This window comes from Acomys russatus, chromosome 10, assembly GCF_903995435.1.
Source record: "Acomys russatus chromosome 10, mAcoRus1.1, whole genome shotgun sequence".
Lineage (NCBI taxonomy): Eukaryota > Metazoa > Chordata > Mammalia > Rodentia > Muridae > Acomys > Acomys russatus.
The window spans coordinates 12,138,633-12,153,781 of record NC_067146.1 but is presented as its reverse complement, the minus strand read 5'-3'; the positions used below and the strand labels follow the sequence as shown (position 1 = coordinate 12,153,781).

The 15,149-nt window shown below is 47.0% G+C and overlaps 1 protein-coding gene across 1 annotated transcript in view; it reads right to left on the bottom strand.

Annotated features, from left to right (window-relative positions):
- Window positions 1-15,149, bottom strand: part of Ube2h (ubiquitin conjugating enzyme E2 H) — a 121,731-nt gene that overhangs the window by 94,451 nt on the left and 12,131 nt on the right. The window lies entirely within an intron of this gene.

Below are 15,149 nucleotides of genomic sequence, written 5' to 3'. Positions count from 1 at the left end.
TGGGAGATGTAGTTCCTCTTTCTCCTGCCAGCCTGCATCCCTCCGCCCCCTCCGCCCCCTCCCCCAACCTCCCCACACACTTCATCGCCCAACTGCCAGTGTCGTTACCATCAACATAAACGATGGTAGTAAATAATGGCAGTATGATTACGTTCATATGCTTTATGAACCACCTTCTCACACAGTGTTACAAAGGCTGTTTGGATATGCAGGAGGCCAAAGTGGCAATTACTCAGACTGCCGTCCAAATCTGGAAATTCCCACACCAGCATGTTCTCTGCACTCTGTTCCCTCTTCAGAAGGAAGGAATTTGTTTGCAGGGATTGTAGACAGCAAGGCTTCCTCAGAGCTTGCAAATCAGCATTCATTTACCCTCTATACAAACATGGCCAGGACTGTAGTAGACATGGCAAAGAACAGACATAATTTGGTACTAACATCTTCATTCTACAGAATTTAAGGTAAGTTGAGGTAATTTTAAACTCACAAAGCACGTGATGAGAGGCGTGCCCTAAATGTGCCAAAATTCAGTACAAAGATGGTTCTGCCCTCTAACCTCCTATATCAACCATGTGTACTTGCTCGTTCATTTAATTTTTTTTTTTTTTTTTTTTTTTTGATTTTTCGAGACAGGGTTTCTCTGTGTAGCCTTGGCCATCCTGGACTCACTTTGTAGACCAGGCTGGCCTCGAACTCACAGCGATCCGCCTGCCTCTGCCTCCCGAGTGCTGGGATTAAAGGCATGCTCGTTCATTTAATAAACATCAAGTGCCACTGTGTTCTGATGACTGTGAGTTCACGAGGATACAGTGTGAAAGAAGATGAAACTTACGCAGCCCTCCCAAAATGGACCTGAGTGTCAGCATCATCAGGAAACTAGTTAGAAAACCAGGCATGGTGGCACACACCTTTAATCCCAGCACTTGGGAAGCAGAGTCAGACAGATTGCTATGAGTTTGAGGCCAGCCTGGTATACAGTTAAGGCTACAGACAGAAACCCTGACTCAAAAAAAAAAGGGGGGGGGACAGTGAACCTAAGGAGCTAACCAAGCAAAAGGGACAGAATAGGGCCAAGTGTTCTCAAAAGTTTTATCTATTGTGTTTTTTCCCTAAAATGTACACTTGTACCATGTCAGGCCAAGTGCTGTGAGTTGGATTCCCTTTAAAAACATTACACCCTTCCAGCACAGTCAGAGCTGTTACACAGAGAAACCCTGTCTCAAAAAAACAAAACAAAACAAAACAAAGAAAAAGAAAACAAATTACACCCACACACTCAGACCCCCCTGAGACAGGAGCAACGGACTAAAATTGAAGATCATTTGCTCCTCTCATTCTACCCTTCAATACACCAGCTATTTTTTATTGTAACATATGTATATATCATAAAATATACAATGTTAACCATATTTAAGTATTCAATGCAACAGCACAAAATAACATTAAATATACAACCCCGACTAGCATTCATTTCCAGAACCTTTTTTATCAATCCCAACAGAAACTGTGTGCCCTTAAGTAGTAACTGCTCATCCCCATCCCCACCAGCCCTTGGTAACTTCCATTCTATGTTCTTGGGAGAAAGAGGACGATTCATGGCTTTCTCCTATGACAAATCTGTCAGCAGACATGTGTGAAGGGACTTTCAACCCCCTTTTATTTGATCACTTTATAGAAGGGAAAACAAAAACAAAACCCAAGATGTGTCTTTCTTACTGTCTGCATCAGACTCCCCAGGGTGTTACTGCTGCCCCTAGCTTTCCAAGAGTGGTCCCCCCTGCCCCCGCCACCCATCCCTGCCTGATTAACTTGCACCCCTGTGCTAAGACAGTAGTTTTCAAGCTCAGTCCAATACTTCAAAATCATCTAGGGAGCTTGTTAAGCTCACTACGGCTGGGAATTTTGATTCAGGAGGTCTGAGGTGAGGCTTGAATATCCTTGTATTTCTTTCTTCCTCCTCCTCCTCCTCCTCCTCCTCCTCTTCCTCCTCCTCCTTCTTCTCTTTGTCTTGTTGTTGTTGTTTGGTTTGGGTTTGGTTTTTTGAAACATGGTTTCTCTGTCTAGTAGCTATTCTGGACTCACTTTGTAGACCAGGCTGGCCTCGAACTCACACAGACCCCCCTGCCTCTGCTCCCAGAGTGCTGGGATTACAGGTGTGCATCACCACACCTGGCTTGAATATTCTTGTCTTTTATTAGCACTGCATATGGTTGTGATGCTGGCCAAAGCCAGAGAACCTCTGCCTTCAGGATTCCAATAGGCATCTCAGTTTCAGGACACCTACCTAACCACCCCTTGCTTGTAAATGCACTTATAAAGTCCAATGCCAAAAAGGCAGAGACTGCGAATTTGCTTCTCCACCATACACAATGGCACTGAGAGGACCCATGGTTGCTGTCTCTAAAAACCACATCGTGTGTATACAGGACAGAAAGGGGGAGTTAAGGAAGGAGTACTCCAAGAAGAAAGGTCTAGAAATTCTTCCTGGTGTTTCCCTCTTCACTGACACAAGTGGTGTGAGCAAAGAATTTGGCAAAATAATCAGAGCAGTGTTTCATAACAGAAACTCATAGGCACACTTACAGTGGCGAGGTTGCTCCCTCCACATGCAGTGGAGGCTTAGCCCTGCAAACAGACTTGGAAAAGGAAAAGTCCTAAAGGAGAGTCATGTCGTTAGGAAGTATTTTTGTAAAAGTACCTTTATTTGCCTGTTTCAATTGTTGTCTCAGAGGCTTACTGCCTCCATCTGCTAACCTAGTCCTGAAAGCTTCTAGCCTCCGTACACTCTAACCCAGGCCTAGAATGTTTTCAGCCTCTGAGACTTACTGCTTAATAAGCTCACCCTTACTTGTTCTTTCTGAGCTCTGGGCTGCCTGGTTCAACTCAGCTGTTCTGGCTCAAACTCCTCTCCCAGCTGACTTATTTAATCTGGCTTCTCTCTCAGCCTAGAATTGCTCTGCTTGGCCTCAAACTAAGCAATCTACTCTAATCTTCTGGCTTCTTCTCATTTTCTGGCCTGTTCGATCTTCATGGGAGTTCTGTCTCTGCAACCATCTTTCTATTACTGCTCTGGGGAAACTCTTCTCTCTGTAAAACTGCCTGTTGAGTAGCTTCCCCTTCCTCTCTTTTCATGAGAGTTGGGAGAATCCTATTTCTGTCAAATCTTCTCTGATTTGTCACCTTTTCTGTCTCTCAATTAAACATCACTTTCTTCTTTCTTTCTTTTATTCATTCATTTTTTTTTTTTTTTTATGTGCATTGGTGTTTTGCCTGCATGTATGTCTGAGGGTGTCAGATCTTGGAGTTAAAGACAGTTGTGAGCTGCCATGTGGGTGCTGGGAATTGAACCCGGATCCTTTGGAAGATCAGTCAATGCTCTTAACCGCTGAGCCATCTCTCCATCCCTCTAAACATCACTTTCAAACATGGGTGCTTCCTTCTACAAACTAACTTTACCTTCATTGTTTGGGATTAAAGGCATGTGCCACCACACCTGAACCTAAGCTTTTCTTTACCTGATACTAGGGCTGGTGTGTAGCCCAGTGCATAAAGCACCTGCTGCAGCACTGAGGAGGCAGAGGCAGGAGGGTCTTTGTGAGTTCAAGGCCAGCCTGGTCTACAGAGTGAGTCTAGGACAGCCAAGGCTATGTGAAGAAACTCTGTCTCAAAAAAAAAAAAAAAAAATTACTCAAAATTGGAAAATATATTTGCCATCTTTACCTGATACTTGTTTTATACCAGGCTGCCCTTGAACTCAGATCTGTTTGCCTCTGTCTCCTGAGTTAAAGGGGTGTTTGCATTCCAGCTGAATCACACAGGCCTAGAAGGTCTTTGGATGTGAGCTCTTGCTAGAGCAGCCATGTTCTGAATTAACATTCCTCTACATATTTGATTTTATTTCCTTAAAGATTTCATACCCTGTCTCGAGAAAACAAACAAGCAAAAAAAGAATTCTTTATTTCAGCCAAGTGTTTTGGCGCACACCTTTAATGCCAGCACTGGGGAGAAAAGACAGACAGATTTCTGTGAGTTTGAGGCCAGCCTGGTCTACAGAGTGAGTCCAGGTCAGCCAGGGCTATTACACAGAGAAACTCTGTCTCGAAAAACCAATAAATAAATAAATATGATTTCTTTATCTCTGTTTAATGTGTATGAGTGTCTGCTTGCATGAATGCGTGTGTACTGTGTGCCTGGTGCCCTTGTAGGCCAGAAGAGAGAGTCAGCATCCCTGGGACAGACGGTACAGTTTACAGACAGTTGTGAGCTGCTGTAGGCCCTGGGGATGAAACTTAGATCCTCTACAAGAGCCACACCTGATCCTAACTTCAGAGCCGTCTCCCCAGCCCTTGGAAGTACTTTTACTCTTGCTTACTTAGGACAATTCTACCCCTCCCTGCTCTTATTTATGCCTCAGTAAGCTCCTTCTTTTTTCCTCACTGAGCCTCATCTGTAAAGGCAGGCTCCAGTGTTCTACCCCACCTGAGTAGGTTGATGGAGTTCACTAGGAAAAGATCCACGTGAAAGCCCCAGAAGCTATGAACGGCTTTCCAGAGAGGGAATGGGAAACACTGATGACCAGGCATACTATGGCACCGGTCTTCTGTAACTCCGTCACTATGCTCTTAGCACCCCAATTCCCCACTGCTTATATATCACTTACAGGAAGCGGTCATTCACTTTGGGGAAATTGGTTTTGTTTACTTGCTTTTGAGGGTGCAATCACATCCATTGTCTATGTCTGTGGCGAAGGTATGCCCACATTTCTCTCTGGGTGTTTTGCCATTTTTTTTTTTTTTTTTCTTTCCTGAATGTTCTTCCCCTAGTCTGATCTTCTTCCTTCCAACTTCCAGGGCTTCATTGAACTCCTGACCCTTCCCTCGGCTGAGTAAGCTCAAAAACTTTCCCATGGTGCAGCTGAAGACACCTGAAGTTACTGTTGAATCTCTTAGATTTGCTTTCGCCTTCCCCCCATGCTTCAGCCATTCAGAATGTCAATAATTTACCCTAAGACAACACCAGGGCCTGGGAGTGTCTGTTTATACTCCTGCACTAGCAAGACGACGTTTCTGGAATGAGCGGTGTGCTTCCTTATCAGGTACAGCCAAGGGGTGCATGGGAGGGAGCAGCTGTCCGACCCTGCCTGACTCACCAGTGTTGCAATCTGAGAAATGGATTCTAGGCCTGTTTATCTCTGCCTAGGGCAGGGCCAAGCTTGACCCGTGAGGCCTCCGATCTCAAAAGCAGCGACTACAAGGCAAGAAAATAAGCCTGAGGAGAAAATAGTGCTCCCAGCCAGAAGCTAAGATCCAACCAGTTACTTAGCAGACTGAGTGAAAGAGGCCAACAAGAAACTAAACAGGTCGCAAAAGGACCTTTTAACCCTTAAGGTGAAATTATGGCCATCCCTACCTAGTGTGAAAATGCCCCTAAGAACAGCCTCCTGAATCCATGGGATCATTCCCCCAGAGAAAACAGTTCGTCTTGAACAAGCACACTCCAATATTAGACTGCGGGACTGGGTCCCTTCAGGAGGCCCTCATACCTGCAGTCTCTAATACTGTGGCCCTAAAACTAAAACGCTGCACTGGGGACATGGCTCTATGGGAAGAGTGCTTGTCATATAAGCATAAGGACCTGAATTTGACCCCCATGCGGTACTCTGTGCCCGAAATCTCAGTGGTCTTCCAGTGGGCCAGTAGCCTGGCATTCCCAATGGCAAGTAAACAGGACATGATGCGACAAAGTGGAAGGCAAGGACTGGTGTCCATGGCTGTCCTCTGACCTCCACGTGTTTGCCCAAACTGATACACATGAATGTCTGTACACACACATACACAAATTAAAACAAAAAACAAAACCTTAAAGCCCCCTTCAAGTCATCTCTGTGTAACCTGGCGCAGTGAAGTCTAAGGAACATGCGGCGCCCCTCAGTAGCAGCTCAGAGATGCACCTGCTAGGTCACTTGGCCTTTATGTTTCTATTTTCTCTTGTGAAAGCAGGAGGATAGCTTCTGCCTGGAGACGTTGCAACCTTACAGCACCAGTCATGTGTGACATGTGCTGTCTACACACACGTGGGCACGCAGCCTCACACACACTCCCCAAGCACCAGACTGGAGGAAGAGAAGGAGCCTTGGAATTGCTCACACCTACACCTACATCTAGGGAGCGCTCAGCTAGGCGCTTCACCCTTGCCTTTGCTTTTCCATTGTGTTACCTCCCTGTTCTGAAGATATGGATGCCTCAGACCTCAGTTCCGACTCTGCCTGACCCCCATGTGACCTGATCCGGCCTCAGAGCCTTATCTGCTATCCCTACTGACTCCAGAGTTTTGCCTGTCCTGGACTCACTTTGTAGACCAGGCTGGCCTCAAACTCACAGAAATCCTGTCTCTGCCTCCCGAGTGCTGGGATTAAAGCAGCAGGAAGTCTTCTGTACTGAGTGCCTCCCCAGAACCAGGCACTGGGCCAGGGTGTGATATTTCCAACCTAAGAGCCTGCAGGATGGACGAGTGTTCCGAGAAGTTAAGCAACTGGCCCAGGGTCACCGGGTCACACAGACAGGAAGTGGAAACCGCAGGTGTTGTCATTAGTTTGGATTGGTTCCGGGGATACCACCCTGCCTGTTAACGCTAGTGAAAAACTCATCCTGTCTCCTACTCCATCCAAGTTCCATCATTCATGACACTGAGCTGGGGCTGGGGAGATGGCCAGCGGCTAAGAGCACTTATTGTGCTGGGCTATGGTGGCGCACACCTTTAATCCCAGCACTTGGGAGGCAAAGGCTGGTGGATCTCTGTGAGTTCAAGAAACCTTGTCTAGAAAAAAAAAAAAAAAGGAAAGAAAAGAAAAAAGTACTTCTTGCTTTCCCAGAGGACCCGAGTTCCATTCCTAGTACTCACATTAAGCAGCTCACAGTTGCCTATAACTCCTGCTCAAGAGCATCTGACACTCTCTTTTGACCTCCTTTGACACACATATACACTAATTAAAAAAAAAAAAAAAAACTTCCAGATCTCTCTCTCTCTCTCTCTCTCTCTCTCTCTCTCTCTCTCTCTCTCTCTCTCTCTTTTCTTTCAGTTTTTCTAGACTGGGTTTCTCTGTGTAGCCTTGGCTGTCCTGGACTCGCTTTGTAGACCAGACTGGCCTGGAACTCACAGCAAACTGCCTGCCTCTGCCTCCCAAGTGCTGGAATTAAAAGCATGTGCCACCATGACCAGCTCCAAATTAATTTCTGCAGAAGAGGAAATGTCTCCTCTGGTGCTGCCATACAGTGACATGACAATTACAGCAGTTGTTCTAATGCCCTTGAGTATTTTTATTCACACCGTACTGTGTCTGCCAGCAAGACTATAACCCCGCCTACGTATTCATCCCCAACATCTTTCACCTAATTGGAGCCTCACAACTCTTGTAGTAAATTCCATCTTGCCTTTCTGGTCCTACTCTTGCTCACCAAAACCCCCAACTTCACCCAACAGTCCACTCTTCACCCATCTATTTATGTGGTTCTAGGACCCTTAAAGACACTAGCCGGGCGTGGTGGCGCACGCCTTTAATCCCAGCACTTGGGAGGCAGAGGTAGGTGGATCTCTGTGACCCCAAGGCCAGCCTGGTTTACAAAGAGAGTCCAGAACAGCCAAGGCTACACAGAGAAACCCTGTCTCAAAAAAAACAAAAACAAAAAACAAAAACAAAAAAAGAAAAGAACAAAAGAAAGAAAAGGGAGAGAGAGGGAGGAGAGAGAGAACAGAAAAGGAAGGAAAGAAAGGAAGGAAGTAGAAAGAAACAGGTGGTGGTTTATGCCTATAAAATCAGCCATGGAGGCTACAGCAAGAAGGTTATCACAAGTTAGATGTCATTATGCGACATAGCGAGTTCCAGACAAGGTGGCTAAAAGTGAGCCCTTGTAACAACCAACCAACAAAACTGCCAATCAATCAATAGCCCAACATTTTCCTCTGTACTGCCTGGGTTTCTGTCAACTTGACCCAAACTAGAGTCATCAAAGAGGAAGGAGCCTCAGTTGAGGAAATGCCTCCATGAGATCCAGCGGTAGGCATTTTCTCAATTAGTGATCACAGGGGGAGGGCCTGTGTGGTACCATTCCTGCACTGGTGATCCTGGGGTCTATTAGAAAGCCAGCTGAGCAAGCCATGAGGAGCATCCCTCCACAGCCTCTGCATCAGCCCCTGCCTCCAGGTTCCTGCCCTGTTTGAGTTCCTGTCCTGACCTCCTTTGATGATGAACAGTGAGATGGAAGTATAAGCTGAAATAAGCCCTTTCCTCCCCACATTGCTTTGGTCGTGATGTCTTGTTGCAGCTATAGAAACCCTAAGACATCTTCCGTGCTCCATCAGGGACAGAGGTTGACGGAATACTTTCTCCTGGGGCCAGGGATAGCCAGCTGTGGGTGGGGAAAGAGGAAGCATCCACAGATAGCTGGGCTTCACCTGCTGCCTCAGAGGGCCTTTTTCTCTTCATCTTCTAAGAAGAACCACGGCTTTTCAGTGAGCACACTGCTGTGCCCTTTCTGCCGGTATCTCCCACCAAATGTACAGCTAGCCTTTTTCTCCCAGCCTTTAACTGTTGTAGGTCAAGGCTCTTGAAAGCAAACACAGCCAACCATCTGAGGCCATCGCTTGCAGCCAAGGATCCCTTGCCAGTTTGTGAGTGTTCGCAGCACCTCTGTCTTACTGGCTCCACGTCCCTGTCCCTGCTACACCTTGAGCTCTGTTGTTGCGCTATTCTCTATATGTTCTGTGTCGAAAGCAACTATCTGCTTAAAAGGCAGAATGTGTGGAATCAGTGCTTCTGCCTTCCATACTCCAATGTGGCTGAACTTTAAGAGGAGGTGTGGTGGTGCACGCCTTCGATCCCAGCACTCAGGAGGCAGAGGCAGGCAGATCGCTGTGAGTTCGAGGCCAACCTGGTCTACAAAGTGAGTCCAGGACAGCCAAGGCTACAGAGAGACCCTGTCTTGAAAAAAAAAAACAAAAAAAAGAAAGAAAGAAAGAAAAAAGAGGAATGAATGAGGTCTTTGACCCCAAATCCCAATCTACATGCTCACCTCCTAGGAGGAGACTGCAGGGACTGGACAGTTCAACACATAATCCTTTACGGTGACTTAGAACCTCTATAAGAAAAATAAGGTGGGAGGCAGAGGCAGGCAGATGGCTGTGAGTTTGAGGGCCAACCTGGTCTACAAAGTGAGTCCAGGACAGCCAAGGCTACAGAGAGACCCTGTCTTGAAAAAAAAAACAAAAAAAAAAAACAAAAAAAAAAAAGAAAGAAAGAAAGAAAGAAAAAAGAGGAATGAATGAGGTCTTTGACCCCAAATCCCAATCTACATGCTCACCTCCTAGGAGGAGACTGCAGGGACTGGACAGTTCAACACATAATCCTTTACAGTGACTTAGAACCTCTATAAGAAAAATAAGGTGGGAGGCAGAGGCAGGCAGATCGCTGTGAGTTCGAGGCCAGCCTGGTCTACAAAGTGAGTCCAGGATGGCCAAGGCTACACAGAGAAACCCTGTCTCGAAAAACCAAAAAAAGAAAAGAAAAATAAGGCAAGAACCACACGTGGGGCTGGTGGTGCACACCTGTAATGTCATCATTTGGGAGGTGGAGGCTCAGAGGCTTAAGAGCCAAGGAATTCAAGACTAGCCTCTGCTACATAGTGAGTTTAAAGACAGCCTGGGTTACATGCTACCCTGTCTCAAAAAACAAAACAAAATCAAAAGACCCAAGTATGACATTCCAAGCTAGGAGACTGGAAGATTTCAAGTTCAAGACTTGCTTTGCCTACAAAGAGTTCAAGTCCAGCTTGGGCAAGTTAATGATACCCTATCTCAAAATAAAGAGGAAAAGATGGGCTGGGGACATTGCTCAGTAGTTGGAAACTTCCTGATATTCAAGAGGTTCTGGGTTCAAATATGAACACCCATGTGCAAGCACACCTGCGCGTGCGCGCACACACACACACACACACACACACACACACACACACACACACAGAGCTACTCATACCTGGACACACATACATATATACCTGCACACACACAAACGCACACCTGCACACACACACATATACACACCTACACACATGCCTCTTGGCCAGTGAGGAGAATGTACTTATTAGGCTGGGAGAAGAAAAGTTGGGGCTACATAAGGGGAAAGTAAGATGTACAATCTTCTTAGTTGACTAAAGAACAAGAAAGCTGAGCCTGGGAGGGCAGGTTCGTAGTTGAGGCAATGGAGTATTTGTCCAGCATGCAGGAGGATCTGGTACTGGATAACCAAGTGTGGTGGCATATGTCTGTAATGCCAGCTCTTGGGAAATAGACACAGAGGATCAGAAGTTCAAGGCCAGCCACAAATACATAGGAGTCTGAGGCTAGCCTGGGCTACAGAAGATGATGTTTTAAAAGAAGAAGAGCCTGGCATGGTGGCGCACACCTTCAATTCCAGCACTCAGGAGGCAGAGGTAGGTGGATCCCTGTGAGTTTGAGGCTAGCCTGGTTTACGGAGTTCAGGAAAGCCAGGACTACAAGAGAAACACTGTCTCAAAAAACAAAACTAATAATAATAATAATAATAAAAAAATAAATAAATAAAGCAAGTCCAGGATAGCTAAGGCTACACAGAGGGAAACCCAGTCTCAAAAACCCAAAATAACAAAGAGAGAGAGAGAGAGAGAGAGAGAGAGAGAGAGAGAGAGAGAGAGAGAGAGAGAGAGAGAGAAAGAAAGAAGAAGGAGAGAAGGAAGAGAAACTGAGCCCTGACTAGCTGTATTGCTAGAGCCTGCCTGGCCGGCCCAGGGTCCTCTGCAAACCCTGGTTTATGAAGAACTTTGGCCTCATTCGGGGGGTGACAGAGTCTTCAGCTGGCAACTGGTGACAGCAGGTGAGGGAAGGGAAAGCTTAATTTTTGCCAAAGTGTATGTATGATGACTGACTTGATTCTGTTTGGTAAAGACATTAAAAAGCTGCTCTCCCACGCAGCATTTGGCTACCTGGTCAGTAGCTGGCCAGGACCCAGGCCTTCTGCACAGTTGCAGGCCCAGACCCAGCTTGCACAGCTCCCGGGTCCTTGCAGATGTTGCTTCGTCATATCAAGGATGGGACATGAAAAGCCTCTTCAGTCGCATACTTTTCTTCCTCCCCCATCCTCCTCCTCCCCATCCTCCTCCTCCCCCCATCCTCCTCCTCCCCATCCTCCTCCTCCTCTCCACATTCTCCTCTTCCTCCTCTTCCTCTTCCTCCTTCTCCATCTCCTCCTCCTCTTCCTCATTCTTTTCTTCTTCACCGCCCCTCCCCCCACCACCCCCCACCTCAGAGCTTACCAAAGGTGTCATCACAACACATCTCAAGGCTCAGAGCCCCCGGAGGCTGCACCTAGGTTCCAGCCACAGTCTCCGTATTACCTCTCACCAGCCGGTAAGCTCCACACAGGTTCGTCAGGCCAGTGGTTCTTACCTTCCTAAGCTGCAACCCTTCAATACAGCTCCTCACACTGTGGTGACCCCCCCCCCCGACCATAAAATTATTTTCATTGCTACTTCATAACTGTAATTTTGCTGCTGTTACAAATCATTAAGTAAATATCTGCTATGCAGTGAAAAGGTCATTTGTCCCCCCAAGAGGTCAGGACCCACAGTTTGAGAACCTCTGCTCTGGGTGGGCGGATCCCTGCTTTGCTCTCATTTGCTTTAACACCTGACAGTGGCTGGGAACATGCTATTTGATCACAATGATGACAACCTACTTTCTCCTTAGGCTAGAAGAGGCATCTAAAGACCATCAACATCCCAAGCTGCCTGCAACTGGCTCTCAATGGCAGTCAGCATGGAGAACTGGCCAGAACTCAGCGCTCGGGAGGCAGAGGCCAGCCTGGTCTACAAAGCGAGTCTAGGACAGCCAAGGCTACGCAGAGAAACCCTGTCTCGAAAAATCAAAACAACAACAACAACAAAAACCCACACATCAAAACCTCTACACTTGCTTTGGGCCTAAAGCTAAGCTGTGTCTACACTAGCCGGGCTTTATATTTCATGTCATCACTGTGTCAGTGGCGGATGCACTGCTTTTTATGAATTCCAGGTGACAGCTTTAATTTTCTTTTTTGTGTCCAGCGGCTACGTTTCTGCTGTGGCTTAATTCTGAAATGTCCCCCACAGAGTCATATCTTGCCTGTTCCTCCCCCACCTGGTGCCATTGTTTTAGAAGCCTTTGAACCTTTAGGAGGTAGAGCCAGCTGGCCGTGGGAAGATGGTCACTAGGAGCTGGCCTTTGATGGTTATAGAATGACCCCTGGGTCCAGCTCTCAGCTAACTTGTCCACTGTGATGTGAGGAGTCTTTGTCACACGTTCCCACCATTGTGAGCTCTGCCATGCCTCCCCCGCCACGATCAACTGGGATGTCTGAAACCAGGACCCCAAATCAACCTTTCTTTCCTGACTTTGTTTCTGCCAGGAATTTTGTCCACGGTGAGACAAGGTGATGGATACGGATGCTCTGATGAGAAGTAGCCCCGCCCCCAAAGCCATGCCAATTAGTGAGCTGTAGGTGTTGTGGGGGAGTGGGGGTGACCAAGAGTTTCTGATCCTCCTGTCTCTACTTCCTTAGTTCGGGGATTACAGGCCAGCACCACCGCACACATTTTATGTGATGCCGGATATCCGGTGGGTTCTGACCAGCTAGCTGAGCCACATCTCTTATCCCATAGATTTCAAAGTAACTAGAACAGCCTAGAGGTTCTCCACACATAGAAAGGATCAAGGGCTGAATGTATGGGGTGGGCGGGCCCTGTAATCACAGCCCTTGGGAAGCTGAGGCAGGGAGAGTTTGGGTTCAGCATGAATTATATAGCAAGTTCTAGGCCAGCCTGGGCTGTTCAGTAAGATACTGTTATCATAAAATAGGACTCCGCATGTTATCCTCTGGCCTCTACCATGTACTGTGGCATGCATGTATCAGGACTCTCACATGATCTAAATAAATAAGTGAAGCAAGCCAGGAGTGGAATCACAAGCCCTTAATCCCAGCATTTAGGAGGTGTGGGGAGCAAGAAGATTTGGAGTCCAAGGTCATCCTCAGATATATAAAATAATTTGAGGCTAGCCTGAGCTACATGAGACCCTGTCTCAAAACAAAACACCCCCCCAATGAAATGAAAAATAAATAATAAGTAAACAAAATAAAAACAATGTTTGAGGAGATAGAAATGGTTATCTTCCTGATTTGATCAATATACGACATGTATTGTATGCCATTTTTTTTTGTACCAGTGAAAAATAAATCCTAATTCTTTTCCTTTTTCCTTCACTACTGGTGTCTCCTTGCCTCAGAAGTAGCATGGAGACAGCACAGGCCTGACGTGATACGTTCCCTTGAGGCTGCTCCTCCTGCTTCAGACCCCTAGACAGTCCTTGTTTTCTGGAAAGAAGCCTCCCGCCCCCCCCCCCCGCCCCCCTCTCCCCTCCCCTCCCCTCCCAGGCTCCACCTGCTGCCTCCTCCCCTGGGATGCTGGGATGCTGACTTTCCTTGCTGTGTGATTCACTCACCTGCCTTGTACCTTTGTGGGCTGGAGGGGTTTTACAGTGAGGAGGGATTCCAATGCATGCTGGGGGACCTGAGCTTCACTTTGCCTGGGACACCGACCAGTGCATTGGTGGGAGGAAAATCTCCCAAGCATCTTTACCCAGAAGCTTCTGAAAACCTCAAGGGAGAGGGAGGCTCCAACCTTAGGCCTCCTCCTCCTCCTGGCAGGTAACACTCCTGCTCCCCATGTCCTCTTAAGGTTGTGTTAAGGCAGCAGAGGGGCAGCCTCAAGGGAATGTATCAAGTTGTGTTTGTGGTTCCCCATATATACTTCTGATTTCTGTTACCCCCAAAGACTTGTAGGGAAGAAAAAAGGGAGCAGTGGCTGCTGGGAACTCATGTCTCCAAGGAGAATGGGTAAGGCAAGGGCTTCAGGGCCTTTCTGTCCCCCTTCCCCCCCAGTACCCCTTTGGTATCTTTCATTGCTCTCACAGTGATTTGCTTCCTCCTGAGGCCCAGGAATGACAGGCCTTCTCGCCTAGCCTTGGCTGCCTTGTGTGAAGTTCACCTGCACGCCTGCCACACCCTTGCCAGACAGCCAAGCTGGAGGAAGTGTTTTAGAAGCTGTTTCAGAGGGACACTAGGATCGCCCTCCAAGCTTACAAGAGCAAAGGTTTGGCCCTACTTTATGGACTCTCTGTCCTTCCTTCCTAAACCTGGAACAAGGAAAAGAGTACTGGGGGAAAGCTGGAATCTAAAAGAACGCTGCTGAGTGTGGTACTTCCATACTCACATATACTATATGTATGTATATACATATGCACATATATGTACATACATAAACATATATGTGTGTGTGTATATATGTGTGTATATATATTTATTTATTTATTTATTTATTTATTTATTTATTCCAGCTTCTCTTGTCCTCTATAGGGTTTCCTGTACCTATAGGAATTCAACTCAAAAGTATTTATTCCTGTTCTTTTGTTTGTTTGTTTGTTTTTCAAGACAGGGTTTCTCTGTGTAGCCCTGGCTGTCCTGGACTTGTTTGTAGACCAGGCTGGCCTCAAACTCACAGTGATCTGCCTGCCTCTGCGTCCCGAGTGCTGGGATTAAAGGCAGGCGTGCACCACCATGCCCAGCAGTTGTTCTGTTCTTGCTCTGTCCTCTCACTGTTGACCTCTGCCTTTGATGCATTTCCTTGATAGTCCCCTTCCCTGAGGAGCCCACCCCTGCCTGGATGACAGTTTTCCTGTTCCCCAATATTGACTCAGGTGAGACAACTTTGTCTAAGCCGTGCATAGCTGCGTCTCTGTTTCTCATTGATAAGGATTCTTCCCAATTATAGTTCAAGGATTTGCTTCCCGTTACAGTTCAACTATGATCAACTCTAAGTCAAGCAGGGCTGGGCATGTGGCTCAGGTCGGGGAGTGTTTGCCTAGCATGCTCAAAGCCCTGGGTTTTGTCCCCAGCACATAAAGCCAGGTATGCTGGTAAATATTTGCCATCTCAGCCTGGCACAATGGCTCATGCCTGTAATCCCAGCCCTCTGGGAGGTATCAATGTGAGTTCCAGGCCAGCCTGGTCTGCAAAGCAAGTCCAGGAC